This window comes from Zea mays, chromosome 6 (genome assembly GCF_902167145.1).
Source record: "Zea mays cultivar B73 chromosome 6, Zm-B73-REFERENCE-NAM-5.0, whole genome shotgun sequence".
NCBI classification, from domain to species: domain Eukaryota; kingdom Viridiplantae; phylum Streptophyta; class Magnoliopsida; order Poales; family Poaceae; genus Zea; species Zea mays.
The window spans coordinates 166,389,950-166,417,884 of record NC_050101.1 but is presented as its reverse complement, the minus strand read 5'-3'; the positions used below and the strand labels follow the sequence as shown (position 1 = coordinate 166,417,884).

Below are 27,935 nucleotides of genomic sequence, written 5' to 3'. Positions count from 1 at the left end.
GGTTGCTCTTGCCTCTATAAAGTAAAAGAGGTGTTGGCGTTGATACATAATACAAAAACAAATAACAATTCTTTCTTATTACTTTACTTTATAATAAAGCGGGACGCAAAAGTGCTCTCCCATGCGTCCACGTTGACAGATAAAACCTGGACGTCCGATGCAATTTGAACGGCTTCCATTTCTCTAAGCGTTGGTCTCTGCGTCCAGAGCCTTCCAGTACAATACAGAGTGGGACACACTCGCCTTTGTCTTCTCCCCAAAAGAACCTCTCAGGACCTGGGATCTCCAGCGAATGCGACGTCGAAACTGTCGGCCGTGCGTCCTCTCTCCTCGTGCGCTCCGCCCGTCTCCACAGTTGGTGCAGGTTCGTCCAAAACATCATGGCCTTTTCTTCAACCATAGCGCGTACTGGTATCTAGGGTTTTTCAACTTCTCAGTATTCGCCGTGGTCGCGTACTGGTATCTAGGGTTTACAACTTCTCAGTCTTCGTCGTCGTCAATGTCTCCCTCGACCACGCTCTTCTCCCTAACTGCGACGAGAGTAGGTCCACCTGATTCGGATCTGCATCGTCAAGCTACAGCGGGACAGGTGCAAGAGAGCTCCCATGGTTCTATCGAGTTGGGATGATGAAAATAGAGAGGATATAGGTTTTCCCCTTAAATCTCCTTGGAGCCCGGACCTGCTAGACTCGCAGTGACCTGGCCACCTCCCATGTGTAAGCCTGGGCAGCTTCCATCGGCCGTGGTTCCAGTCGTTTTTTTTTTATTTTTCCTCCGATGATATTGGCGTCGCTCCTGGTCCCGGCCGTCTCCCTCGCTAAATAGTTTCTTTTTTACTAGCCCAGGCAGCCTCGATGATATGTGCAGGGCCGATATAGGGCCGATATGCTAAGTCCCTTCCCCGGGTCATGTAAAATAGTATGCTTTTTTACTTGCTGGTTTCTTTGTTGTGCAAGTCAAAATGGTTCTTTAATTACTCGAAGTTGCAACGCTAATTATTCTGGCCAAATCCCAACACTGACATTGCGCAAGTCGATTTCATAAAGGTTCTTTAGTTACTCAAAAAATGCATCGCTAATTATTTTAGCCAGATCCCAGCATCGGTAGGACAACAGCTCTTCACCTTTCAGTTTGATTCGGTCCTAGGTCCCAGCACTGACATTGCGCAAGTCGATTTCATAAAGATTCTTCAGTTACTCAAAAAATGCATCGCTAATTGTCGGCGTTTCGAGACCGGGGGGGTCCCTGAGCCGACGAGTGAGTGTGCCGCGTGCCCCAGCCCAAATGGGTCGAGCGCGTGGGCGAGCGTGAAGGGGGGAAAGCGAGGTAGCCGGAGACGGGCGAGAGAGAGGTGGAAATCCCGCGGCCTTCGTGTTCGTCCCGCGCCCAGGTCGGGTGCGCTTGCAGTAGGGGTTACAAGCGTCCACGCGGGTGAGGGAAGCGAGCGGCCCCAAGAGAGCGCCTGTCTCGTCCTCGTCCCCGCGCGGCCAACCTTCTTTAAGAAGGCCCTGGTCCTTCCTTTTATAGGCGTAAGGAGAGGATCCAGGTGTACAATAGGGATGTAGCAGAGTGCTACGTGTCTAGCGGAGGGAGAGCTAGCGCCCTGAGTACATGCCAATGTGGCAGCCGGAGAGATCTTGGCACCCTTCTGGTGTGATGTCGTGGCTGTCGGAGGAGCAACGGAGCTTGGCGGAGGGACAGCTGTCGGAGCGGTCGAGTCCTTGCTGACGTCCCCCTGCTTCCGTAAGGGAGCTGAGAGCCGCCGTCGTCACAGGGCACGCGGGGCGCCATCATTGCCTATCTGGCGGAGCTAGCCAGATGGGACACCGGTCTTGTTCTCTGCGGCCCGAGTCAGCTCGGGGTAGGGTGATGATGGCGCTCCCTGTTGACGTGGCGGGCCCGCGCCCGAGGCCGGGCGACGTGGAGGGCTCCTCCGAAGCTGGGGTCGAGTCTGTCTTCCGTTGCCGAGGCCGAGCCCGAGCCCCTAGGTCGGGCGAGGCGGAGGTCGTTCGGCAGAGGCCAGGGCGGAGTCCGAGCCCTGGGGTCGGGCGAAGCGGAGTTCGTCGTCTTCTGGGGCTGAGCCCGAGCCCGAGCCCTGGGTCGGGCGGAGCGGAGTTCGCCGTCTTCCGGGGCTGAGCCCGAGTCCGAGCCCTGGGTCGGGCGGAGCGGAGTTCGCCGTCTTCCGGGTCTTAGCCCGAGTCCGAGCCCTGGGTCGGGCGGAGCGGAGTTCGCCGTCTTCCGGGTCTTAGCCCGAGTCCGAGCCCTGGGTCGGGCGGAGCGAAGTTCGCCATCTTCCGGGGCTTAGCCCGAGTCCGAGCCCTGGGTCGGGCGGAGCGGAGTTCGCCGTCTTCCGGGGCTTAGCTCGAGTCCGAGCCCTGGGTCAGGCGGAGCGGAGTTTCCTATGGCGCCTTTGGCGAGGCCTGACTGCCTGTCAGTCTCACTCTGTCAAGTGGCACTGCAGTCGGAGTGGCGCAGGCGGCGCTGTCCTTCTGTCAGACCGGTCACTGGAGCGGCGAAGTGACGGTGGTCACTTTGGCTCTGCCGGGGGGCGCGCGTCAGGATAAAGGTGTTAGGCCACCTTTGCGTTAAATGCTCCTGCGACTCGGTCGGTCGGCGCGACGATTCAGTCAGGGTTGCTTCTTAGCGAAGGCAAGGCCTCGGGCGAGCCGGAGATGTGTCCACCGTTAAAGGGGGGCCTCGGGCGAGACGGAAATCCCTCGGGGTCGGCTGCCCTTGCCCGAGGCTAGATCGAGTCACTCGTATGGACTGATCCCTGACTTAATCGCACCCATCAGGCCTCTGCAGCTTTATGCTGATGGGGGTTACCAGCTGAGAATTAGGCGTCTTGAGGGTACCCCTAATTATGGTCCCCGACAGTAGCCTCCGAGCCTCGAAGGGAGTGTTAACACTCGCTTGGAGGCTTTGTAGGATCTAGGACACCGGCTAGAGGGGGGGTGAATAGACGGTTTTGACTAAAATCAACAATACTAAATAAATTTAATCAATACAACAAGAGGAATAAATTATCTAGTGTCAATAAGTAAACAATGTATGAAAGACAACTACGGAGATTGAATACTTGAAGAACAATAAGCAAATCACTAATCAATTGCAAGGCAATAAGTAATGCTAGAAGGAATAGACACCGAAATTTATCCCATGGTATCGGTGATTTGCCGATCACCCCTAATCCACGTTGAGGTGGACTTCAAGCTCTCACTTGCTCCTCTATCAAGACACGACTTGATCTTTGAGCCAAGTGAACAAGAAATCACTCAATACCTCGATTCCACTAATGTCACCTTTGCCGCTCCGGCGAGGTAGGCGCGAACCCCTCACAATCCACACCGCGGCTTCTCCACAATCTTCTTGGAGAGCTCGACGGAGACAATCACCCGAGCCGTCTAGGAGGCGGCAACCTCCAAGAGTAACAAGCCAACGACGCTTGCTCGGTGTACCACCTAGTGCCTCAAGAATCACCAAATGATGCAAATGCACTAGGAACCCTCAATCTCTCACTAGAATGCAATCTTAAGCAAAGAGTGTGAGAGAGTGAGTTGGAGGATCACAAATGAGCTCAATGTGTGCAAGGAATAGCCAAGAGAGGTCTCTCACACGAGCTACCCTTCTATTTATAGTCCCCCATCTAAAACCAACCGTTATGTGCAAAAGGGGGCAATTCTGCGCACACGCGGACCGTCCGCGCCCTAGGGCCGGACGGTCCGCCGTACATATAACGGCTATAATGACCGTTTGAAACATGTCAGAGCTGACTCAAAAGGTGGGTCCGGACAGTCCGCCCTTCAAGGCCGGACCGTCCGCGACCTGGCAGATTCAAACACCCGAGCCTCAGATCAAAAGAAGTTAACACACGCGGACCGTCCGGCTATAAATCCCGGACGGTCCGAGACCTCGGACAGTACTGTCCGGACTGGTCCCCCGGACAGTCCGTAGTACAAATCTATAAAAACACACAGTCCCTGTCCAAAAACGAGTTTGACACTTGCGGACCGTCCGCCCCTTACAGGCGGACCGTCCGCCTATAATTCAGGGACTGTCCCGAAGCCACCCTCCTCTGGTCATGACTGCGGACGGTCCGGCCCTAAGGCCCGGACGGTCCGCAGTGCAATAGAACACAGTGTCAATACAAATGGTCAAACTTCGGACCCCTCTGGTGGATCGCGGACGATCCGCCCCTAAGGCCCGGACAGTCCGTGCGTCCATGACTTCGCAAATTTTAAACATGCTTTTGAAAGAACTTTTGACTCGCGAAATGTGAAGTGTTGTTAGTCCTCATGCAAATGCAACTACTTGATGCCCTATGAGGCACTAAGTTTTACACAGATCTAAGTCATTGACCCCTCTTAATAGTTCATCCCACAGAATATTACAGATAATAGTCCACAGACATACGACATAGAGTTAACAGATCAAACCAGTTCCAAATGCGTAAGACATAAACTAATGCAAGCGGCATGAAAAGGTAAAATGCATATGCATGGTCTTAATGTCCACATAGAACCACCAACTCCCCCTGAAGGAGACGCAGACAACTTCTCATCACTTCTCTCCCCCTTTGGCATCAATTGCCACAAAGGAGAGGCCTCACTGATCACTCGACGGAGGATGCATGTTGTAGTAGTGAGTGCTGAAGGTGTCAAACAGGGAGGAGAACTGGCCAAAATCCTGCTGGAGCTGCTGCTGCCTCTGACTTATATCATGCATGTTGTCATTTGTAGAAAGATTGTCAAATTGACTGGAGAGAGCACCCATGTTATCTTGAAAACTCGGTTGCATATTATTCAGCCTGGACATGATGGGATCAGTGACATTAGTGTGAATTTGATCACGAAACTCAGAAAATTCAGAGTTGAGCGCATCCCAGTTACTGTCAAAGCGAGACTGCATGTCATCGAGGCGGTGATCCACATGGGTCATCAGGCCCTCAAAGCGAGTATCAATATGAGTCTCAAGCCCTTGCTGCATATTGTGAAAATAAGGATCAAAGTATCCTGGAGCAGGCTCCCAATAGTGCTGAGGCTGAGGAGGAGGTGGAGGAGGAGGCATCTGCTGTCCCGCAACATTAGGAGCTGCTCCACCCTCATAGCCAGGGTCTTCCTCATCATCTGGGAAGGGAGTGAGAGGCCTGGTGAGAAACCCTATCTCATTCTTAAAAGGCCTGAATGGGGTGTGAACAATCTCGCATGGGCCCTCAAATCTTGTCTTGGATTTGATGAGAGCCATAATGTAAGGAGCATATGCTAAATTTTGATTCTTGTCCATTTTCAAATCATTAAGCTGCCTCATCATGAAAAGAACAATATTCATGACTTCACCATTCATGATGTGCTGGATGATGTTCCAGAACTTATCTCGTATTTTACTCTTATCACCACTCTTGGGAAGAATGGTGACTCTGGCAATCTTGTTGATGACAGCAGGATGATGTCTGAGTCCTGCTGTCTCTCCAAACCTCCTGGGTATTCCGAGCCTGGCTGGCTCATAAAATTGCACAAAATCCTCAAAATTATCTTCAGTATAAAGATCCAGCCCAGCAGAAATGGTGTCATAGTCCAGACTGTTGGCAGCGGCAAAGTCAGCAAAAGAAGCAGAATAGCGCTTGAAGCCAGTCATCCAGGTGATAGATTCTTCTTCAATATCAATCTCCGAGGTAGCCATGAATTGCTTAACAACCATTTCATTGAAATCTGTGCGTTGTCCCATAAACTGATACAATCCACATGTTTCAAACTTAGGGATTAGACCCTCCATGACTGATTGACTTAGCAAGAAGGACCAATCAATCACCTGATGCTTATTAAAATTAGTATCCACCAGGGTGCCCCAGAAGACATCAAACTGCAGCTGAGTGTGGAAAAACTGGATATTTGTATCAGATGGCAGAGTATACTGGTTCACAGTCCGTCTAGAGCAGTACTCAGCCATTGAAAATCTCCGCTTTGGATATGTCCATCCTTGGGTATCAATGGGATAATCGGGATGAACATGAGGAAAATCTTCAGCATCCATGGATTCAGTGCCCCCAGCTGAGGATTGGGCCTCTGAATCAGTGGTTGGTGTATAGTCATCATCATTTCCACGAGGGCGCTTGGATTTAAAGCGACCTGCAAGTTTCTTGCGGAGACCACCAAAACCACTGCAACAATGTGACAGACATCCATAGATAAATAATTGATACCAATCACCACTATAAAAAGGAATGGAATGGGAATGCTCTGCCAGGGTCCGGACGGTCCGCGCTAGGGGGCCGGACTGTCCGCGCCAGAGGCCCGGACGGTCCGCGTCCACCAGGCGGACGGTCCGCGACCGACCAGGGGCGACTCCAAGAACCCTAGCCGCCACAAATGTTGAATTTGATGATTTTGCAGAGAATACTCATCCAAACGAGTTCAAAATTTTGCATAGCATTCACATTGAGGAGAACTAACAATCCCACCAATCAGATTTTGAAAACTACTGCTCAATTTCAGATCAGAGAGGAAACCCAAATAATCTCAAAATAGAAGAGATTTGATGAAATCCACAAGATTTGAAGATACCGTGATGAAGACATGTTGATGGAATGTTGCCACAAGCTGTCGGACTGTCCGCACGCAACTTCACTTCACCGTCCGCGCACACTCGACTCAGGAGAGTATTGGGCGAGTGGAAAGCAAGAGTGAAAGGGCGAATGAGCACAAATGTCAAGTCTGCGGCCACTGCCCGATTTTACTGCCCTGTCGCGGACGGTCCGCGCTAGGGCGGCGGACGGTCCGCGCCCTGATGAGTTCAGACGGTCTGCGAGGCTGATCGGACTGTCCATTTCCTGATGCTGCGGACGGTCCGCGGTCCATGGGCGGACGATCCGCGGCCTGATACTCATTTTTCCAATTGCTGTCCACTTTCTGATTTTGAATTTCGAATCCGAGTTGGTGCTTATATATGGACATTTCGACCAATTCAAGAGTTAGTATGCATGCATATACATATTATGTAATTGAGTAATGTAAAATTTTTGAATTAAACTATCTAGAGCAATTTGGAATGAAAAATGCACCAATAATACCAAATAAATAGCTTAAAGAGCATATTTAGACCCGAGTTGCAATACGACACATGTGTGATCAACTTCAAGCCACATTTGAGAGATCAATCACATTCATTTCACTTCTTAGAGAACAAAATCTTGTTTCATCCAAAGGCTTTGTAAAAATGTCTGCTAATTGATCATCCGTGCCAATGGAATAAATAGAGATATCTCCCTTGCCAACATGATCCCTTAAGAAGTGATGCCGTATATCAATATGCTTGGTTCTTGAGTGTTGGACCGGATTGGTAGCCAATTTTACCGCACTCTCGTTATCACACATGAGAGGCACATTCTTGAAAATAATTCCATAATACAATAAGGTTTGTTTCATCCATAATAGTTGAGCACAACAATTTCCGGTCGATATATATTCCGCCTCGGCGGTAGATAGAGCAACCGAATTTTGTTTCTTAGAAGACCATGAAACAAGAGATCTACCAAGAAATTGACAACAACCGGAGGTGCTTTTTCTATCAACTTTGCACCCCGCATAGTCCGAATCCGAATATCCAATTAATTCAAAGTGAGCACCTTTGGGATACCATAGACTAATATTGGGAGTATACTTCAAATATCTTAGAATTCTTTTAGCGGCCTTCAAGTGAATCTCTCTAGGTGAAGCTTGAATTCGAGCACACATGCATACACTAAACATAACATCGGGCCTAGATGCGGTAATATAAAGCAAACTACCAATTATTGAACGATAAAGTTTTTGATCAACCATAGTACCTCCTTCATCTAAGTCTAGATGACCATTTGTTGCCATTGGAGTCTTGATAGGCTTAGCATTTTCTAAACCAAACTTCTTGAGCATGTCCTTCAAATATTTTGATTGACTTATAAAAATTCCATCTTTCAATTGTTTGATTTGAAGGCCAAGAAAGAAGCTCAATTCTCCTATCATAGACATTTCAAATTCTTTTGACATCATTTTTCCGAACTCCTCACAAAATAATTCATTAGTAGATCCAAAAATAATATCATCAACGTAGATTTGACAAACAAATAAGTCTTTGCCAATTCTTTTAGTGAATAGAGTAGTGTCAACCTTCCCAATTTTGAAGTCTTTGGAAAGCAAGAAATCCCTAAGCCTTTCATACCAAGCGCGTGGAGCTTGCTTAAGCCCATAGAGAGCTTTAGAAAGCTTGAACACATGGTTAGGTCTTTTGGGGTCCTCAAAACCGGGAGGTTGTTCAACATACACTAGTTCACTAATCTTACCATTTAGGAAGGCACTCTTTACATCCATTTGGTAGAGCTTGATATTATGTGCACAAGCATAAGCAAGTAGAATCCGGATTGCTTCTAATCTTGCTACGAGAGCGAATGTCTCCCCAAAATCCAATCCTTCAATTTGAGTATATCCTTGTGCAACTAACCTTGCCTTGTTTCTTACTACCACACCATCTTCATTGTGCTTGTTGCGAAACATCCATTTTGTACCAATAACATTGTGGTTCTTTGGTCTCTCAACAAGCTCCCAAACTTCATTTCGAGCGAAGTTATTTAATTCTTCATGCATTGCATTCACCCAATCAACATCAAGTAGAGCTTCATCTACACGGTTAGGTTCCATACAAGATACAAAAGAGAAATGTTCACAAAACGAAGCTATGCGAGAGCGAGTTTGAACACCCTTACTAATATCACCCACAATTTGATCAACCGGGTGATCCTTAACAATGGAATGATGAATTCTTGATACCGTTTGATAATTGCTTGTTGAAGCATTAGGAGGAACCGAAAGTCTTGAAGTACCTTGATCATGAGTATCCATGGTTTCATTGAGTTGTTGGCTTTGGTGATCTTCCTCATTTATAGTTGAGGATGAAGGAATGACAACCACACTATTTTCATCATCATCTTCCTTTGGTTTTATTTCACCAATGGCCATTGTTTTCATTGCATTTATCAATTGAGTTCCCCCAACATCATCGAGATTATCACTCTCATCTTGAGACCCATTTGTTTCATCGAATTCAACATCATATGCTTCCTCAATAATACCATGAGTTTTGTTAAAGACTCTATAAGCCTTACTATTTGATGAATATCCAAGAAGAAAACCCTCATCACATTTCTTCTCAAATTTAGAAAGCCGGCTCCCCTTTCTCAAAATATAACATTTGCAACCGAATACCCTAAAATATGAGATATTTGACTTTCTACCAATGAGCAATTCATATGGAGTTTTCTTCAAGAGCTTGTGACAATATAGTCTATTTGATGAATGACAAGCGGTATTTATTGCCTCGGCCCAATAAGAATCCGATATACTATATTCCGCTAACATAGACCTAGCCATGTCAATAAGAGTTCTATTCTTTCTTTCAACAATACCGTTTTGTTCCGGGGTATATTTGGAAGAGAATTCATGTTTGATACCCTTGTCATCACAATATTGATCAATTCTTGCATTTTTGAATTCCGACCCATTATCACTTCTAACCTTTTTGATGTCGAAATCAAATTGATTTTGAGCCAATATAGCAAATGACTTGAATGTTTCAAACACATTGGATTTGTCTCGTAGAAAATAAACCCAAGTAAATCTTGAATAGTCATCCACAATCACAAGACAATAAGAATTACCACCAATACTTACAAAAGATGTGGGCCCAAATAAATCCATGTGAAGTAATTCCAAAGGTCGATGAGTGGACATTTGACTTTTATTTGGATGAGTGTTTGCCACTTGCTTACCGGCTTGACAAGAGCTACACAATTTGTTCTTTTCAAACTTCACATCTTTTAAGCCTCGAACTAAGTCATGTTTGGTTAACCGATTGAGTTGCTTCATCCCAACATGACCAAGTCTTCTATGCCATAACCAACCTAGTGAAGCTTTTGAAAATAAGCAAGTTGTGAGCTTTGCCTCATTAGATGAGAAATCAACAAGATAAAGATTTTCATGTCTAAAACCTTTAAACTTAAGATTGCTACCATCAACACTAGAGATAATAACATCTTCAACGGTGAAATTGCAACAAAATTCTAAATCACATAATTGAGCTACGGAAAGTAAATTAAAATTCAAAGACTCAACCAATAGCACATTTGATATAGAATGATCATTTGAGATAGCAATTTTACCCAAACCTGTAACCTTTCCTTTACGATTATCTCCAAATGTGATACTATCATAATTTGAGCAATCTTCCTCACTCATTTGGGTAAACATTTTCATATCCCCGGTCATGTGTTGAGTACATCCACTGTCCAACACCCAATGATTCCCTCCCGCCTTGTAGTTTACCTACAAAAGGAAATCAATCTCTTTTAGGTACCCAAACTTGCTTGGGTCCTTGGATGTTAGTGACCAAGGTCTTTGGTACCCAAATAGCTTTCTTTTTGTTTCCAACAATTGAAGTACCAACAAATTTAGCATGAGCACCTTTTGCATTATGAGAAAGAACATAACAATGCTCAAAACAAGTGGAGGATATATTTTTGAACTTGGGACAATTTTTCTTAACGTGTCCCTTTTTGTGACACTTGTGACACACTTTGTCACATTCTTTCACAAACAATGTCTTTTGCTTTACAAAAGCATTCTTTCCTTTCTTGGGAACATATCCAAGACCTTCACGGTTAAGAGAGCATCGTTGACTTCCCAATATGAAATCCAATTTAGTCTTACCACCATATGCCTTTTCTAGATCATGAGTTAGAGTATTTATTCTATCTACTAACATTTCATTCTCAACAATAATTTTTGATTCATCAAGAGCAATGTTATCATTGAGAGAAATTTTGCATTTATCACAAATAGAGTTAGTAGGTAGTGGTTCACTTGTAAGAGTATCAAGTAAGTCACAAGTGACTCCAACATCCTTAGTGACCACCTCAACTTCATGCACAATAGATGATTTTTGAGCATCCGCAAGCTTCTCACAATTTTCTTTGAGGTCATTGTGAGAGGTCTTGAGCTCCTCAAAAGACACTTGGAGGTTTTTATACAATTCCTTCAAGGTCTTAAATTTTTCTTTTTCTTTGTGCATGTAGTCATCGGCCTCACCTAACATTCTAACAAGATCATCATATGAATAGCCATCATCATCAACATCATCGATATCATCATCATCTTTTATATCATTTAAATCGGTGATGATTTTTACCTTAGCATCTCCCTTTGCCATGAGACAATGGGGGGATGAGAAGAGTGAGGGAGCTTCCTTGATGGCAATTCCGGCATTAAGCTTGGATGAGTTGTCATCATCATCATCATCCGAGCTATCATCCGAGTCCCATTCAACTAAGTAGGCTTTGCCATCTTTCTTCTTGTTATAGTATTTCTTTTTCTTCTTGTCACTTTCATCTTTGCCCTTCTTCTTCTTGCTTGGGCAATTCATGGCAATGTGACCGGGTTCCCCACACTCAAAACATTTTCTATCATTGAAAGCATTTCTTCTAGATGTTTGACCTCTTCTAGGTTGACCTCTTTTCATCTTCATGAATTTATTGAATTTCCTTACAAATAAAGCCATGTCACCATCACTCTCACTTTCATTTTCTTCATCATTGCTATCTTCTTTTTCAATTGCCTTTGAGGCCTTGGCTTTGAGAGCAATAGATCCATTTTTCACCTTCTTTGCCAAACTTAAAGCATCAGCTTGTGACTTCTTAAATATATCTTGAGTGAGAATTTCTCCCAATACTTCGGTTGGAGAAGTTGTAGATAGATCACTCCTTACTAGCATTGTCACAATAGTCTCATATTTCTCCGGAAGTGATCTAAGGAACTTGTGTGTGAAATCCACATCCGGTACATTAAAACCAAGTCCTTTGAGTTCATTTACTATCTCATTCAACCGATTGAACATATCGGATACACTCTCATCTTCTTTCATAATAAATTGCTCAAACTTCCCTTTGCACACATATAGTTTGGCACTCTTCACAATTGTAGTTCCTTCATGAATTTCCATTAGTTTTATCCAAATCTCATGAGCGGTTGTGAGATTTTTGATACGATTGAACTCATTTATATCAAGAGCATCATAAAAGACATTCATGGCTTGATCATTTGTGAGGATATTCTCATTATCACTAACGGATGGTTCATCTTCCTTCAATACAACAAATCCATCCCTAACAATTGGCCAAATTTTTCCACCCATTGCTCTAAGATGCATTGACATTCTTATTTTCCAATAATCATAATTGTTTCCATCGAAGTGCGGTGGCTTCCCAATGTGCACATTGTTGTTACTAGCCATTTTGTCCCACTCCGGGATGATTAGATCCACAAACAATGGAGTCCTCGGCTCTGATACCACTTGTAGGATCTAGGACATCGGCTAGAGGGGGGGGTGAATAGACGGTTTTGACTAAAATCAACAATACTAAATAAATTTAATTAATACAACAAGAGGAATAAATTATCTAGTGTCAATAAGTAAACAATGTATGAAAGACAACTACGGAGATTGAATACTTGAAGAACAATAAGCAAATCACTAATCAATTGCAAGGCAATAAGTAATGCTAGAAGGAATAGACACCGAAATTTATCCCGTGGTATCGGTGATTTGCCGATCACCCCTAATCCACGTTGAGGTGGACTTCAAGCTCTCACTTGCTCCTCTATCAAGACACGACTTGATCTTTGAGCCAAGTGAACAAGAAATCACTCAATACCTCGATTCCACTAATGTCACCTTTGCCGCTCCGGCGAGATAGGCGCGAACCCCTCACAATCCACACCGCGGCTTCTCCACAATCTTCTTGGAGAGCTCGGAGTAGGGTGATGATGGCGCTCCCTGTTGACGTGGCGGGCCCGCGCCCGAGGCCGGGCGACGTGGAGGGCTCCTCCGAAGCTGGGGTCGAGTCTGTCTTCCGTTGCCGAGGCCGAGCCCGAGCCCCTGGGTCGGGCGAGGCGGAGGTCGTTCGGCAGTGGCCAGGGCGGAGTCCGAGCCCTGGGGTCGGGCGAAGCGGAGTTCGTCGTCTTCTGGGGCTGAGCCCGAGTCCGAGCCCTGGGTCGGGCGGAGCGGAGTTCGTCGTCTTCCGGGGCTGAGCCCGAGTCCGAGCCCTGGGTCGGGCGGAGCGGAGTTCGCCGTCTTCCGGGTCTTAGCCCAAGTCCGAGCCCTGGGTCGGGCGGAGCGGAGTTCGCCGTCTTCCGGGTCTTAGCCCGAGTCCGAGCCCTGGGTCGGGCGGAGCGAAGTTCGCCATCTTCCGGGGCTTAGCCCGAGTCCGAGCCCTGGGTCGGGCGGAGCGGAGTTCGCCGTCTTCCGGGGCTTAGCTCGAGTCCGAGCCCTGGGTCGGGCGGAGCGGAGTTTCCTATGGCGCCTTTGGCGAGGCCTGACTGCCTGTCAGTCTCACTCTGTCAAGTGGCACTGCAGTCGGAGTGGCGCAGGCGGCGCTGTCCTTCTGTCAGACCGGTCACTGGAGCGGCGAAGTGACGGCGGTCACTTTGGCTCTGCCGGGGGGCGCGCGTCAGGATAAAGGTGTCAGGCCACCTTTGCGTTAAATGCTCCTGCGACTCGGTCGGTCGGCGCGGCGATTCAGTCAGGGTTGCTTCTTAGCGAAGGCAAGGCCTCGGGCGAGCCGGAGATGTGTCCACCGTTAAAGGGGGGCCTCGGGCGAGACGGAAATCCCTCGGGGTCGGCTGCCCTTGCCCGAGGCTAGGCTCGGGCGAGGCGTGATCGAGTCACTCGTATGGACTGATCCCTGACTTAATCGCACCCATCAGGCCTCTGCAGCTTTATGCTGATGGGGGTTACCAGCTGAGAATTAGGCGTCTTGAGGGTACCCCTAATTATGGTCCCCGACAGTAGCCCCCGAGCCTCGAAGGGAGTGTTAACACTCGCTTGGAGGCTTTGTAGGATCTAGGACACCGGCTAGAGGGGGGTGAATAGACGGTTTTGACTAAAATCAACAATACTAAATAAATTTAATCAATACAACAAGAGGAATAAATTATCTAGTGTCAATAAGTAAACAATGTATGAAAGACAACTACGGAGATTGAATACTTGAAGAACAATAAGCAAATCACTAATCAATTGCAAGGCAATAAGTAATGCTAGAAGGAATAGACACCGAAATTTATCCCGTGGTATCGGTGATTTGCCGATCACCCCTAATCCACGTTGAGGTGGACTTCAAGCTCTCACTTGCTCCTCTATCAAGACACGACTTGATCTTTGAGCCAAGTGAACAAGAAATCACTCAATACCTCGATTCCACTAATGTCACCTTTGCCGCTCCGGCGAGGTAGGCGCGAACCCCTCACAATCCACACCGCGGCTTCTCCACAATCTTCTTGGAGAGCTCGACGGAGACAATCACCCGAGCCGTCTAGGAGGCGGCAACCTCCAAGAGTAACAAGCCAACGACGCTTGCTCGGTGTACCACCTAGTGCCTCAAGAATCACCAAATGATGCAAATGCACTAGGAACCCTCAATCTCTCACTAGAATGCAATCTTAAGCAAAGAGTGTGAGAGAGTGAGTTGGAGGATCACAAATGAGCTCAATGTGTGCAAGGAATAGCCAAGAGAGGTCTCTCACACGAGCTACCCTTCTATTTATAGTCCCCCATCCAAAACCAACCGTTATGTGCAAAAGGGGGCAATTCTGCGCACACGCGGACCGTCCGCGCCCTAGGGCCGGACGGTCCGCCGTACATATAACGACTATAATGACCGTTTGAAACATGTCAGAGCTGACTCAAAAGGTGGGTCCGGACAGTCCGCCCTTCAAGGCCGGACCGTCCGCGACCTGGCAGATTCAAACACCCGAGCCTCGGATCAAAAGAAGTTAACACACGTGGACCGTCCGGCTATAAATCCCGGACGGTCCGAGACCTGAGACAGTATTGTCCGGACTGGTCCCCCGGACAGTCCGTAGTACAAATCTATAAAAACACACAGTCCCTGTCCAAAAACGAGTTTGACACTTGCGGACCGTCCGCCCCTTACAGGCGGACCGTCCGCCTATAATTCAGGGACTGTCCCGAAGCCACCCTCCTCTGGTCATGACTGCGGACGGTCCGGCCCTAAGGCCCGGACGGTCCGCAGTGCAATAGAACACATTGTCAATACAAATGGTCAGACTTCAGACCCCTCTGGTGGATCGCGGACGGTCCGCCCCTAAGGGCCGGACAGTCCGCGCGTCCATGACTTCGCAATTTTTAAACATGCTTTTGAAAGAACTTTTGACTCGCGAAATGTGAAGTGTTGTTAGTCCTCATGCAAATGCAACTACTTGATGCTCTATGAGGCACTAAGTTTTACACAGATCTAAGTCATTGACCCCTCTTAATAGTACGACTATCTAGCCTACTAATCCGGTCAGGTATCTTCTCTAAACTCCTCAAGACCGGCAAAAGTGAAACCTATATTATACCTTTCCCTTAATCTGATCCACAACCAATGTGTATGATTCTTCAACATTTCCTGTTCTATGTGGTCCAACCCTGCATTCTTATTTCTCCAAGAATCGTTAGTCCACAAACAGTTGTCATTAATTACCAAAACATTACCAAAGGGGCCTAGATGATTCACAGGCTTTCGTCGCACTTTTTTGCAAGGGGACCAGCCTTTCTCGGTTGCATTTTGTTCCGGTGGGTGCGCGCGAGCGCACCCGCCGGGTGTAGCCCCCGAGGCCTCGGAGGAGTGGTTTCACTCCCCCGAGGTCTTAATGCCTTGCGTAATGCTTCGGCTGGTCTGGTTGTTCCCTCATGCGAACTGGCCGTAGCCCGGGCGTACGGTCGGGGCCCAAGTTCTCGGGCTGGTATGTTGACGCTGTCAACGGTTCGGCCGGAGCCGGGTTTGCGAGAGCAGCCCCCGAGCCTCTGCACAGGGCGAGAGGGCGATCAGGGACAGACTCGACTTTTTTACATACGCCCCTACGTCGCCTTTCCGCAAGGAGGAGGGGGGGAGAGCGCCATGTTACCCTCGATGGGCACCGAACATGGTGTCTCCGGTGAGCTGCAAGCGGGTAATCCGAGTGGACGTCCGTGCCCCGTTCGTTGGGGGTCGGCTAGGGGCCCAGAGGCACGCCCAAAAGTACCTGCGGGTGATCTACCGGACCCGGTCCCCTGGCGACGGGGTCCGAGGGCTCGATGCCTCCCTCCGATGGGATTCCGTAACAAGATCGCTCCCACTGGTCTCGGAAATGTCCTAGGGTACCTCGGGAGCGCAGCCCGAGCCTTGGTTATGTATCGAACGTACCCCTGGTCATCCCTCGCTCGGCGTCTGAGGCGACTGTGAACCCTTCGGGGGCCAGCCTTCGAACCCCTGATCAGTAATGGGCGCGGAGCCCGAGTAGCCTGAGGCGGCCGTGGAGCCCTTCGGGGGGCCGGCCTTCGAACCTCTGACCAGTAGTGGGTGTAGGGCCCACGCGATCTAAGGCGACTGTTGAACCCCTCAGAGGGCCAGCCTTCGAACCTCTGATCAGTAGGGGGGGCTCGGAGCCCGGTTCCTTCACAGGGAAGGATCCTTTTCGGGGTATCCCCCTTTCCCGGTCCCTGTTGCAAGAGATAGAGAAAGAGGAAAAAAGGAAAAGGATACGAAATCGAACGACGTGGCATACCTTTTTTGGCGCGGTTATTACGGCGAAGGCGAAGCGTCGCCCGCTTCTCCTGCCAGAAGCGCCGCCTGTCCCGCCGCGGAGTTAATGCGACGGGGCGAGTGGTTGGCGGGGCGGCCGTTGCGCGTGCGCGAGCCGTTCGAGGAACGGATCACGGGTGCGTCGTCTTCACGCCGTGAGAGGAGGCTCTCTTGCTGCCCCTGGATGGGACGTGAGCCTGGCCGACGACGTGACCGCTGCTCCCGCCCGCCTGCCACCGTCATTACTGCCGGCCCACTTTCGGTCGTATTGACCGTCGCGCCTGGCTGGCGTTGCTGGGTCGTGCGCTGGGCCGCCTCGAGTCGCGGTATTGGTTCCGCAACCGAAGAGGCGCGGTGGTGGCGCAAGTGGCGGTGCAGTTGCTTGCATGCAGCATCTGGCACGCAGGTTGCGTGACGCGTGGGCCTGGGCCTCCATGCTGGCGTGTTGGGAGTCGGAGAAGCGCGTCCACCTGGCGCGATTGCATGCCGCCTGCATGGCTGCTCGCCCCTTCCGCCCGTTGGTCTGGGCAAAAGTGGGGGGTCGCTTGTAACCGCTGGGCGGTTGTGTGCGCCACGCGCGGCGGTTTGGCTTCCTCTGCTCTGAGCCGGTTTGCATGACATGCGGGACCCAGCCCCCGCGCCGCAGGGGAGTGCCTTGGAGCGTGTTGGAGAAGACTCATCCCGTGGCGTTTGGGGGCGCACGTAGGGAGAGTTGCCTTTAAAAGGAGGGCGACCCCTTTCGGAGGGCGACCATGTCTTCTCCCTCCCTTATGCCTCGCGTCTTTCCACCTTCCAAGCCCCCGGATGGGGGGAACCCACCGTCTTTTCACCTCATCGTTGGAGGAACGCAACTCCGTGGGAGTTGGTACCTTTCAGCCATCGTTCGGCTTCAAGGATTTTCATCATGCAGCCCGGCTGCACCCCTCCACCGGCGGTCACCCAAGATGGTGACCTCCAGCTTGATGGTGGGGGAAAGCGAGCCGGGCTGCGGCCTCTCCCCCTCCCTCAGCCTCAAGGATTTTCATCACCAGGGCTGGGGAGGGGAGTGTGCCGAGTTGAGGTCGGCCCCCGCGTGGGCGGCGGCCCGCTCCTTCACTCAGTGATCGGAGGGAAGGGCGGTCGTCGTCCGTGGCGCTGGCAGCTGCACCGTGCCTGGCTCTCGGACGCGAGTGGCTTCGGAGCCGCTCGCGGCGCCGGCGTCCGCCACGGCAGCTTGAAGAGGTTCTTCTGCCGGCGAGATGGCCAAGGCCGGCCACGGACCGACCTTCAACTCTGCGGCCTTCTGCCCGTCCTTGCCTCACAAGTTTTGGCATGGGCGGGGGCCTCCTGGCAGCAGCATCCGCCCTGAGGTCAGTGCTGCCGCTGTTCGGCCCCCCGGAGCAGAAGTCGTCGTCGTCGTCGCTGCTAGAGCATGTGACGGCGCGCCGTTCGTTGGTCTTCCGTTGCTCCGCAGGCCTTCCCCCATGGAGTGGGGTTGTTCGTACCTGCGGAGGGGGAACCGGAGTTCCGTTTGTAATGGCACCTTGAATGCCAGTGTTTTTGTTCATTGTGGCTGTCGAGGCCTGAACATGTATGTAATTTCGGCACGGAGCCGTGTTTTTTTTTCTCATTTTCGAGCACTAAGTCTCGCCTGTTGATTATCTGAACCGCTTCACCAAGCATGAGTCGCCCCGTGTCAAGGTGACGAGTGAGGTATCCGTATCCCGGAGGCGTAGGAGTCCCTCGGCTCGATCGGCCTTGTTGTCTGAGGCTCCTCTAGCTTGGTTAAAGAGACCCCTCGGCCGCTCTTCGATGAGCCGAGGCCAGGGGTAGCGATATCAGTACGAATAGAGGCGGAGTTGGCTCGAAAATGGGAACCTGGTTGGCCGGAGCCTAGCCGGGTTGTCCGTCAGCGGGACCGACGCCGGAGTTGACCAACTGAGGCCTCGGGTCGGGCTGGCGCCCTTGGAAGATGGTTGGCCGAGGCCCCAGGGGTAACCGGCCGAGCCGCCTGCTCGGGCCGGATTCCCGGAGGAGTCCCTGGACCGCGTCGCCGTCCGAGGCTGGGTCGGACCTCACTGAAGGTGCCGTCGATGCCGAGGGTGCTACAGCCCCCTTCCAGCGTGAAGACCCGAGCCTGCAGGATCAGATTGTCTTGTAGCGTGTGCCTTCTGCGGCCGCCGAGGCCAGAATACACACCCTCACCGCGTTGTAAAGCTGTGTCTCTTTCCCTCTTGTTTCGAGCATCTGGACTTTTTGTCGGTAACAGGGGTGTTTGTGCGAGCGAGAGTTGCTTCTCGCGGAAGGTGACGAGTGAGGTATCCGTATCCCGGAGGCGTGGGAGTCCCTCGGCTCGGTCGGCCTTGCCGCTTACGCGTACTTTCACCCGTCCATGAGGCCCTGTCTCCGACTCAGTCGAGAAGGCTTGAAGGACCGCTTCGGCAGAAGAGCTTCCGAACGTAAAGACTTGTTGCCTCGCTCGGAGACGATGAACCCCAAGAGCATGCCCCGGGGCACCCCGAAGACACACTTCTCAGGATTGAGCTTGACTCCTTTCGCCTTGAGACATCGGAATGTCACTTCAAGGTCGGAGAGGAGGTCGGAAGCCTTCCTTGTCTTGACTACGATGTCATCGACGTAGGCCTCGACTGTGCGACCGATGTGTTCGCCGAACACATGGTTCATGCACCGCTGGTACGTCGCGCCCGCATTCCTCAAACCGAACGGCATGGTGACGTAGCAATACATGCCGAAGGGCGTGATGAAAGAAGTCGCGAGCTGGTCGGACTCTTTCATCCGGATTTGGTGATACCCTGAGTAGGCATCGAGGAAGGACAGGGTTTCGCACCCAGCAGTGGAATCCACGATTTGATCGATGCGAGGTAGAGGGTAGGGAACCTTCGGACATGCTTTGTTGAGACCAGTGTAGTCTACACACATCCACCATTTCCCCCCTTTCTTCCTCACAAGCACAGGGTTGGCAAGCCATTCGGGATGGAATACCTCTGTGATGAACCCTGCTGCCATTAGCTTGTGGATCTCCTCGCCTATCACTCTGCGCTTCTCCTCGTCGAATCGGCGCAGAGGCTGCCTGACGGGTCGGGCTCCGGCTCGAATATCCAGCGAGTGCTCGGCGACATCCCTCGGTATGCCGGGCATGTCCGAGGGACTCCACGCAAAAACGTCGGCGTTTGCGCGGAGAAAGTCGACGAGCACTGCTTCCTATTTGGGGTCGAGCCCGGAACCGATCCGGATCTGCTTGGAGGTGTCGCCACTGGGGTCGAGAGGGACGGCCTTAACCGTCTCCGCTGGCTCGAAGTTGCCGGCATGACGCTTCACGTCTGGCACCTCTTTGGAGAGGTTTTCCAGGTCGGCGATGAGGGCCTCGGACTCGGCGAGGGCCTCGGCGTACTCCACGCACTCCACGTCGCATTCGAACGCGTGTTTGTACGTGGGGCCGACGGTGATGACCCCGTTGGGGCCCGGCATCTTGAGCTTCAAGTAGGTGTAGTTGGGGACGGCCATGAACTTCGCATAGCATGGCCTCCCCAGTACCGCGTGGTAGGTTCCTCGGAACCCGACCACCTCGAACGTCAAGGTCTCCCTTCGGAAGTTGGAGGGCGTTCCGAAGCAGACGGGAAGGTCGAGTCGTCCGAGGGGCTGGACGCGCTTCCCAGGGATGATCCCGTGGAAGGGCGCAGCGCCTGCTCGGACGGGGGACAGATCGACGCGCAGGAGCCTGAGGGTCTCGGCGTAGATGATGTTGAGGCAGCTGCCCCCGTCCATCAGGACCTTGGTGAGCCTGACGTCGCCGATGATGGGGTCGACGACGAGCGAGTATTTCCCCGGGCTCGGCACGTGGTCGGGGTGGTCAGCTTGGTCGAAGGTGATGGGCTTGTCGGACCAGTCTAGGTAGACTGGCGCCGCCACCTTCGCCGAGCAGACCTCCCGGGCTCTTGCTTGCGATGCCGAGCCGAGGCATTCGCCGCATGCCCACCGTAGATCATGAAGCAGTCGCGGACCTCGGGGTACTCTCCTGCTTGGTGATCTTCCTTCTTGTCGTCGTCGCGGGCCCTGCCACCCTCTGCGGGCGACCCGGCCCTGTGGAAGTGGTGCCGAAGCATGACGCACTCCTCGAGGGTGTGCTTGACGGGCCCCTGATGATAGGGGCACGGCTCCTTGAGCATCTTGTCGAAGAGGTTAGCACCTCCGGGGGGCTTCCGAGGGTTCTTGTACTCGGCGGCGGCGACAAGGTCCGCGTCGGCGGCGTCGCGTTTCGCTTGCGACTTCTTCTTGCCTTTCTTCTTGGCGCCGCGCGGAGTAGACGCCTCGGGAGCCTCTTCCGATGGGCAGCCCTGGGGCTGCTTGTCCTTTCGGAAGATAGCCTCGACCGCCTCCTGGCCAGAGGCGAACTTGGTGGCGATGTCCATCAGCTCGCTTGCCCTGGTGGGGGTCTTGCGACCCAACTTACTCACCAGGTCGCGGCAGGTGGTGCCGGCAAGGAACGCGCCGATGACATCCGAGTCGGTGATGTTGGGCAGCTCGGTGCGCTGCTTCGAGAATCGCCGGATGTAGTCCCGAAGAGACTCTCCCGGCTGTTGCCGACAGCTTCGGAGGTCCCAGGAATTTCTGGGGCGCACGTACGTGCCCTGGAAATTGCCGGCGAAGGCTTGGACCAAGTCATCCCAGCTGGAGATCTGCCCCGGAGGCAGGTGCTCCAACCAGGCGTGAGCAGTGTCGGAGAGGAACAGGGGGAGGTTGCGGATGATGAGGTTGTCATCATCCGTTCCACCTAGTTGGCAGGCCAGGCGGTAGTCCGCGAGCCACAGTTCCGGTCTCGTTTCCCCCGAGTACTTTGTGATAGTAGTCGGGGGTCGGAACCGGGTCGGGAACGGCGCCCGTCGGATGGCCCGACTAAAGGCCTGCTGACCGGGTGGTTCGGGCGAGGGACTCCGATCCTCCCCGCTGTCGTAGCGTCCCCCACGCCTGGGGTGGTAGCCTCGGTGCACCCTTTCGTCGAGGTGGGCCCGACGGTCGCGACGATGGTGCTCGTTGCCGAGGTGGCCCGGGCCCGCAGGCGCGGTGTTGCGCGTGCGCCCGGTGTAGACCGAGGCTTCCCGCATGAATCGGGAAGTCGCGGCATGAGGTTCCGAGGGGTATCCCTGCCTTCGGGAGGCAGTGCTCTCGGCCCGTCGGACCGCAGCGCCTTCCAGGAGATTCTTGAGCTCTCCCTGGATTCGCCGACCCTCGGTGGTTAATGGCTCCGGCATCGCGCGGAGGAGCATCGCTGCTGCGGCCAGGTTCTGACCGACCCCACTGGATGCGGGTGGCGGTCTGACCCTGACGTCGTTGGCGACGCGGTGCTGGAAATCTTGGGGCAGGTGACGTATTTCTCCGGCCGGGGGTTGGCCCGCCCATACCTGCCCGACGTCCCGGTGGATCGGCTCAAGCGCTCCTGCTCCCTCGTCGAGCCTGGCCTGCGCCCCGCGGACTTGCTCGAGCTGTGGGTCGTGACCCCCCGCCGGAACGGGGACCACAGCTAGCTCCCGCGGGCGGGATGTCAGCGCGAGGCACCGGCCTAGGGAGATCACCGTCCTCCGGCATGCCGAGATGGTTGCCTTCGGAGGGATCCCCTAGCTCGACGTGGAAACATTCGCGGCTCGGGCCGCAGTCCTCGTCGTCGAGGCTGCGGCTACCGTCGGAACAGTCGGAGAGGCAGTAGTCACATGCGGTCATAAAGTCCCGCATGGCACTGGGGTTGCCAAATCCGGAGAAATCCCAACAGATGCTGGGATCGTCATCTTCCTCGGACCCAGAGGGCCCATAGGTCGAGACGTCCGTCAGCCGGTCCCAAGGCGACCGCATACGAAACCCCAGTGGGGTTGCACTCGCCTCAACGAGAGCGCCCGCCAAAGCAAGGTCGCTAGGCGGGTTGAGGCCGAGTCGAAATGACGTAAGATGGGAATCAGTCAGTACCTTTTGGTCGACGAGGAGCGGCGTAGTCACGTCGGGGACTGGTTGCACCGTCGTCTCAGGTACGAGGGCGGCGTCCTGCAAGCTCTCCGCGAGCGCGCCGGCGTCGTCCACTTGCTCGGGATTGGTGTGTCGCGGGGGTACGGCGCTTGCCTTCGTCTCAAACGCGAGGTCGACGCCCGGCGTGCCTTCCGTTGGGGCGCTGGGGACGTCGATTCGCTCGACAGCCGACGAAGCGCGGCCTCCCGCTTGGCCTAGGTTGCCCCGCCTCCTCCTCCGTTGGCGGGGGAGAGGACGGGGCGAGCTCGAATGTTGTTCTTCCAACACGCGGGGAAGATGTCGTCGATTCCGCCGCCGGCGGGCGGGTTGTCGGCCGCCATTGTCGTTGTCGCACGGCGGTGGAAGGAGTATCATGTCGTAGCTGCCGTCGAAGGACATGAACTCAAGATTCCCGAAACGGAGCACCGTCCCGGGCCGGAGAGGTTGCTGGAGACTGCCCATCTGGAGCTTGACGGGAAGCTGTTCGTCAGCACGCAGCAGGCCCTTACCTGGCGCGCCAACTGTCGGCGTTTCGAGACCGGGGGGTCCCTGAGCCGACGAGTGAGTGTGCCGCGTGCCCCAGCCCAGATGGGTCGAGCGCGTGGGCGAGCGCGAAGGGGGGAAAGCGAGGTAGCCGGAGACGGGCGAGAGAGAGGTGGAAATCCCGCGGCCTTCGTGTTCGTCCCGCGCCCAGGTCGGGTGCGCTTGCAGTAGGGGGTTACAAGCGTCCACGCGGGTGAGGGAAGTGAGCGGCCCCAAGAGAGCGCCTGTCTCGTCCTCGTCCCCGCGCGGCCAACCTTCTCTAAGAAGGCCCTGGTCCTTCCTTTTATAGGCGTAAGGAGAGGATCCAGGTGTACAATGGGGATGTAGCAGAGTGCTACGTGTCTAGCGGAGGGAGAGCTAGCGCCCTGAGTACATGCCAATGTGGCAGCCGGAGAGATCTTGGCACCCTGCTGGTGTGATGTCGTGGCTGTCGGAGGAGCAACGGAGCTTGGCGGAGGGACAGCTGTCGGAGCGGTCGAGTCCTTGCTGACGTCCCCCTGCTTCCGTAAGGGAGCTGAGAGCCGCCGTCGTCACAGGGCACGCGGGGCGCCATCATTGCCTATCTGGCGGAGCTAGCCAGATGGGACACCGGTCTTGTTCTCTGCGGCCCGAGTCAGCTCGGGGTAGGGTGATGATGGCGCTCCCTGTTGACGTGGCGGGCCCGCGCCCGAGGCCGGGCGACGTGGGGGGCTCCTCCGAAGCTGGGGTCGAGTCTGTCTTCCGTTGCCGAGGCCGAGCCCGAGCCCCTGGGTCGGGCGAGGCGGAGGTCGTTCGGCAGAGGCCAGGGCGGAGTCCCAGCCCTGGGGTCGGGCGAAGCGGAGTTCGTCGTCTTCTGGGGCTGAGCCCGAGTCCGAGCCCTGGGTCGGGCGGAGCGGAGTTCGTCGTCTTCCGGGGCTGAGCCCGAGTCCGAGCCCTGGGTCGGGCGGAGCGGAGTTCGCCGTCTTCCGGGTCTTAGCCCGAGTCCGAGCCCTGGGTCGGGCGGAGCGGAGTTCGCCGTCTTCCGGGTCTTAGCCCGAGTCCGAGCCCTAGGTCGGGCAGAGCGGAGTTTGCCGTCTTCCGGTGCTTAGCCCGAGTCCGAGCCCTGGGTCGGGCGGAGCGGAGTTCGCCGTCTTCCGGGGCTTAGCCCGAGTCCGAGCCCTGGGTCGGGCGGAGCGGAGTTTCCTATGGCGCCTTTGGCGAGGCCTGACTGCCTGTCAGTCTCACTCTGTCAAGTGGCACTGCAGTCGGAGTGGCGCAGGCGGCACTGTCCTTCTGTCAGACCGGTCAGTGGAGCGGCGAAGTGACGGCGGTCACTTCGGCTCTGCCGGGGGGCGCGCGTCAGGATAAAGGTGTCAGGCCACCTTTGCGTTAAATGCTCCTGCGACTCGATCGGTCGGCGCGGCGATTCAGTCAGGGTTGCTTCTTAGCGAAGGCAAGGCCTCGGGCGAGCCGGAGATGTGTCCACCGTTAAAGGGGGGCCTCGGGCGAGACGGAAATCCCTCGGGGTCGGCTGCCCTTGCCCGAGGCTAGGCTCGGGCGAGGCGTGATCGAGTCACTCGTATGGACTGATCCCTGACTTAATCGCACCCATCAGGCCTCTGCAGCTTTATGCTGATGGGGGTTACCAGCTGAGAATTAGGCGTCTTGAGGGTAACCCTAATTATGGTCCCCGACACTAATTATTTTAGCCAGATCCTAGCATCGGTAGGATAGCAGCTCTTCACCTTTAAGTTCGATTCGGTCCCAGGTATTGGCCTATTGTCGTTGCTCACTCGAAAGAAAAAAAAGAACATGCAGCTAAAAATGAGAGATTAAAAAAAGAGCCTGGTCGTATGACATGGAAAGCAGTAGCTACTCTCACCGTTTTCCTTGCGTTAATCTGTGTAGAATAAGCGAATGTCAGAAACCTATGTCCACCAGCCCACCAGAAAATATTTGGTTTTACTTTGGCGACTCTCTCTTAGTTCTTAGCTAAACTTGATTTGTTTGCCATTTAACTACTACATATAACGACTTATAAATTTATTATCCTTTCTTTTAAAAAAATTTCTTTAATGTACATATAGGAACTTATAATTTCGCCCAAATGGAACAGGTCGCTGAAACACTTGCAACAGACAGAGCTTGCTTTTGAAGTGCTATAGCACCTAAAGGATCAGGTACCATCAACGAATGTATCAAGTTGAATTAACTTACACTCCTCGACATCGACAAAACATCTTCTGACAGTTTGTTCTTAACTATTGAATGATGTTTACTCTCTCCCATCTACTGCAAAATTCAAGTGGAAGGATATCTAATGTAGAGTTAATTTGAAAAGATTGCATCTACTTCTTCAACAGGTACGAGATTTTATTTCAGACAACACACTCACTTCTATGTTTCTTCAATGTGTTACACAACTAAACATACCAATACTAATAAAAAATGTGATATTACCATATATTTATGAGTGTTGCTATGTTAAACTGTGGAAGCATAGATGATTAGCATCGCCAATGCCGACATACTTACATATTTATATTAAACTGTGGAAGCATAGATGATTAGCATCACCAATGCCCACATACTTACATATTTATATGTCTTATAAATGTGCATATGTATATATAATACGCACACATATGTGCTCTTATTAATTAAACACAATTACCTATTTTCTATGTCCTCCTTACTCAAGCATAAATCATCAGATCATCTCTATTTAATTCTCTCTTTATTTCTCTTTGCCTGTTGAATTCCTATTCCTACTTAATTAAAGGTCATTGAACAATAACAGGTTACGAGTATAACTTAATTAAAAAATAATGAATCCCCAAACGACAGATGCAGAAAGCAGCAACAACAAACGCGTGAACAAAAGGAAACACAGTATGTTCTTATCTTGCACATTCGTAGCAGATTAAATAATGAATATAGAAAACAGTCAGTTATTGACTTGGTAGATGGCCTCTGTTTTCAGACTCTTTTACTCCGTATATACCACTACCCACAAATGTTGTAGAAGCACGGAAAACCCGAAGAGTGTTACCTAACCAAAATAGACTCGGCAGAAGAGGTAATGCCAACTTAACCAAATGTGATGGCATAAAACGTGGTTACAATTCCTTCATGAATAAATAAATAAAAATTCTAATTACCTTACTTCTTTTGTTAAAAAAAGACTCAATGATGACTACAACGACGACTTCACAGTGTGCCTATTTCACCAATGAGTACATACAATCACTTAAAGGTAATGTGATATACGAATACCTCTTTTTTAAGTAGGCCGTGATTATCCTTATTAAAAAGACCTTGCTAACATTGTGCCATTTTTTCTCTGCAAAAGTGCAAATCCTTAATTCAATTAATCCTGCGCGAACTTTTTTGGGCAAAATCAAACATAACTTCATATCCAAATAGATCATATCATGGGAAACCTGAATACGAGTGCTCACATTGTCATGCTATTTTTTGGTATGCTGAAAGAGTACGAAATCAACACGGTGCTACATCTATTACATATAACAATTGTTGTAAAGGTGGCAAGATCAGCATACCTCCATATATGCCTAGACCCGAACCTCTATTTTCTCTTGCAAGATTTGATGGTGATACAACCTCAAAGAGATTCATCAGAAGCATAAGGCAATACAATTGTTTATTTGCTTTCACATCAATGGTTGCACACATAGATAATTCAGTTAATGATGGTCGTGGTCCACCACTGTTTAAAATATGTGGGCAAGTGCATCATCGGATTGGATCTCTATTACCTCCAGATGGCTAATCACCAAAGTTCATTCAGTTATACATTTACGACACTGCCAATGAGGTTCAAAACAGAATGAATTGCCTAGAAGATGAAATCAATAGCCAAGATAATTTGGATTCTGATATAGTCAATGGATTAATTAAGATGCTAGACGATCACAATCCATTCGCAAAAAAATCGCATGGCAAGAGACCGTCTATCTAATAATGAAAGTGAAGATTTCATTATTAGACTCATTGGAGCTAAGGAAGGTGACTCATTGTATTACATTTGTTCTATATTCACAGACCAACTAGCATTGATATTACTGATGCAGAAAACGACGATATCGACGAAGGAAACATAGAGGTACACACTTATATATAACAACAATTATATATAATACTGCTTCACACTTTTATTTACATTTAACAAATACCATTACCTTCTTGACACTTCTTTATAAATAATTTTTACATATATACAACATGATGCGATACTTGACCACAAGGGAAAAGGTCCAGCAATTATAATTGAATCTTCACCAAAAAAGTTATACTCTGCTATACAATATCCTACATGTATTATTTTCTATCTATTATAAAAGCATTATTCCATTTATGCTGAACACTTCCATCCCTTTCTCCTTTGCTTCCATAAACAAAGACATTAAAATTCTTTGTTTCCCAACTATACAGGTTCAAACATGGACCTCTGCGCATCAAAGAAAAGCCGGACACCAGACCTTCCAAGAACTGAAGATTTTCTCATATTATCAGCAGCGTTTTAGGTAGTAGAATGCTCTCTGTGTAATTATATATAACTGCTCAACTCTTCTGAAAACATTTCATGTAAATATAACAAGGCAGCTTCAGATATTGCAACAAACATATTACCCTCTACCAGTGTTCACCTAGCTATATTTTATTTTGTATAAATCTGATGCGCGCGCGCAAAGCGCGCCCCCGTTACTAGTATGTAATTCTAATAGGTGGCGTAGGTAGACCCCGGATATATTTGAATGTTAAATTTCTTGTCTTA

The 27,935-nt window shown here is 51.2% G+C and overlaps 1 long non-coding RNA gene across 1 annotated transcript; it reads left to right on the top strand.

Moving 5' to 3' along the window:
• Positions 1–194: 194 nt before the first annotated feature.
• On the top strand, positions 195–27,935 carry LOC103630514 (uncharacterized). The gene is made up of 5 exons (XR_555094.4): positions 195–364; positions 25,254–25,317; positions 25,444–25,500; positions 27,203–27,263; positions 27,593–27,935. It is a non-coding gene; the product is annotated as an uncharacterized lncRNA (long non-coding RNA).